Genomic DNA, 3,409 nt, shown 5'->3' with positions numbered 1-3,409 from the left:
CCTAATCCACTCAAGCATTGTAATAATTGGCTTGTCCCTTTGCAATAAAATGGTCTCATTAAAATACTCACTCAAATTGTTCATTAACACATCACACTTTGAGAAGAAAGGGAAAGCAGGCTTACACCATTTATTCTTGGGAATTGCCTCCAACCACTCATAAGCTTCCAATTTGGCCTCCTTGATCATAAGCATCTTTGCTTCATGTGCCTCAAAATAGGTAGTCTTGGCAGCTGCCATCATGAGATCCCTGTACAAAGTTCCTCCACCAAACTTCTTTTTGAAGTTTGCATATAAATGTCTTAAACAAAATCTGTGCTCATAAGCTGGATACTCCTCTTCAAACACTTGTACTAGTCCCTATTCAAACAACATGAATAATCAATATCAAGATACTAAATATTACCTTCAAACAAGAAGAATAGTCAATATTAAGATACTAAATATTACCTTCTGTTGATCAGATATGAAACACCATCTGCCATCTCCAATATCTTCAATAAGTAACTTCATAAACCAGCTCCAAGAGTCTTTTGTTTCGCTCTCAACTACAGCAAAAGCAACAGGAAGATATTGGTCATTTGGATCTCTGCCCACTGCAATGAGTAAAATACCACCATATTTGTGTTTCAAGTGGCATCCATCCAATCCAATAAAGGGCCTGCATGCCTTTGTCAGTGCTTTCTTGGTCCCATCAAAACAAATGTAACACCTCTAAAACCTAGGCTTCAATCCTAGGGCAAATGAAGTAGTGTTGATTTTAAATGTATTGCTTGCTGAAGCGCTTCTCAACTCAGCACCATAAGACCACAACATACTAAATTGTTTACTTGAATCCCCCTCAACTATTTGTCTTGCAATTTGTCTTGCCCTAAATGCTCTGCACCCTGGGATTTCAGTGGAATACCTTTGTCTAATATCAGCAACTACCTCATTCAGTTTCATCTTAGTATTGTTCTTCAAACCATCTACAATAACCTTAGCAACCCATTCTGCCTTAGCACTTTTGTTAAAAAACTTTCTCCCACACTTATGTTTTGCAAATAGTGTCTTTATCCTAAAAGTTGGGGATGTTAATACCCTACTACACAATACTGTATAATTACACTTCTTCTTGTCCTTACAAACAACCCTGCATCTATTAGAATCATTCTTCTCAAACTTCACATCCCTTCCATTTAGCACATTATGCTCAAGTATGGCATCCTTAAACTGTCTCAATGAACGAAACTCCATTCCTACTTTGAAGACATAATCCTTGCTCATTTTATCTTCCTCATTGAACCTTATAACACATGGCCTTTCATCAGAACTATCATCCTCAGCCCCACTATCCAACTCGTCTGTTATGTATTCATCTTCAATGACATGTTGCTTCCCCATTTATTCTGTGACACATATTTTATTAACTGGTTGACTTGATGCACCAGGATTTGCTTGGTTTATATGCTCAGCAGCATTTCCATTCACCACATCATCCATTTCTTCAGCAAAACCCTTCATTCTTTCTTCCTCACTATCATCAAAATGCACATCCCTTACTGACTCATCACTTGATTCATTCTCACAATTATTCTCATCATCTGCTTTGCCTTTCTCCTTCTCCCTAATCCTATCCATAAAGGTACTACCACCTGACTCAGGTTTTGGTTCACAAAATATCTCAGCATCACAGTTATTTCCAACAACAAACATCACTAACTCAGCAACATCTGAGTCATCCCTAAATGGCAACATGTCTTCTTCAAAACTACCATTTTCAGGTTTCCACCACATCTTAACAGTTTTTTCATCAAAGTCAGGTTCAATGGTTTTCACTAAGTCACGTGCTTCATAAAACGACCAGTAATATATGTCTTGGTTGTTAAACCCAATTACAATCCCACCTTCGTATCTAATCTCTAGGTCTTTCACAAAGCAACCTTTTATATAAAACACTACTTTAAAGGTAATCATTTCCTGACCAATACATATTAGGGTAACAGTTTTAGGTTGACTTCAGATAAAGTATAAACTAAGGAGAAGTGAATATAATACGAAACCCTAACAATTCTAAATTGGGAGTAGTGCGTTTACCTGGGTCCACGAAGATGGAGACAACAACGATTGTGAGGGACCACGAGGAGACAAGAACCGGAGCGAGGGACCACGCAAAGGATAGAATATGAAGCACAAAGAAGATGGGACCACCAATAGAGAACAAAAACCACGCACAGCTAGGGTTAGAGGTTGGGGAAGAACGAGAGTGAGAGTGTGACTTTTGTTTTCTGAAGATGTTGATACACTTAAGTTCAAGTTAATCTCCTTTTCCAGCTATGGGCCTATAGTCCTTGATAGTCCTAGCTTCAGAAGTCTTTGGAATCAAAGTAACAACAGTGTAATTAACAACCTTATACAAATTACCATTATCAAAGAAGTCTCTGACTACCCTCATTACATCATGCTTAATAGTCTGCCAGCTAGCTTTAAAATTTTTTGCCCCAAATCCATCAATCCCTGGAGTTTTAAGGTCACCTATGCCCTTCAAAGTAGTTTCCATCTCTCTCTCACTAACTGGATTCACCAGAGTCTATCTTTGATCAAGAGTCAGCTGAGGTCCATCTCTCATAGCATTGATGTCTACATGTGTGATATCTCTAGCAGCCGTGCCCATAAGGCCCTTGTAAAAATCAACAACATTCTGCTCTATGTCCTCTTGAGAAGTAATCATGGCCCCACCCTCCTTATACAAAATATTTATACCTTTGGCAGTATGTTTAGCTTTAACAGCAGCATGAAAATATGAATTATTCCCATCTCCCAACTTGAGCCATTCAATCTTGGACCTCTATTTCAAAATTTTCTCTTCTAGCTCATTCAGGGCTACCAAATTATCCGTACATTGATGCACCTTCTGAACCTTATCCCTATTCATAAGATCAATATTTAGGTCATGTTGGGCACATGCTAACTCCTCCCCAGCTTTGACAATGTCTTGTTTCAGAGTTGTCATATATATATATATATATATATATATATATATATATATTATTTTTTGTTGTATATACTAAAATATTTGATTGGGACGTATTAAATTAGGATTATACTATTTTAGATTGATCGAAAATAACAATAGTAGTTTATAATCGATCAACAACAAACTTTTTTATAAACTTTTTTCTGTATGTAAAAATAAAACTATTTATGAAAAAAATTGGATCAACAATTCATTATTTCTAATATTTAAAAATAAATTTCATTATTATATTATTTGAAAATTTCTCGTATATAAAAGTTTTTCGCGTATATTGAATTTTACGTCCCATATATTATTTGATAATATATATTATCAATGACAAATAAATGTTATATTACAAATTAAGATAAATTCTTAAAAGAATGAATTTTCTCCCCTAAAAAACATTCCTTT

This window comes from Vicia villosa, linkage group LG3 (genome assembly GCF_029867415.1).
Source record: "Vicia villosa cultivar HV-30 ecotype Madison, WI linkage group LG3, Vvil1.0, whole genome shotgun sequence".
Taxonomy (NCBI): domain Eukaryota; kingdom Viridiplantae; phylum Streptophyta; class Magnoliopsida; order Fabales; family Fabaceae; genus Vicia; species Vicia villosa.
This window is presented reverse-complemented; position numbering follows the sequence as displayed.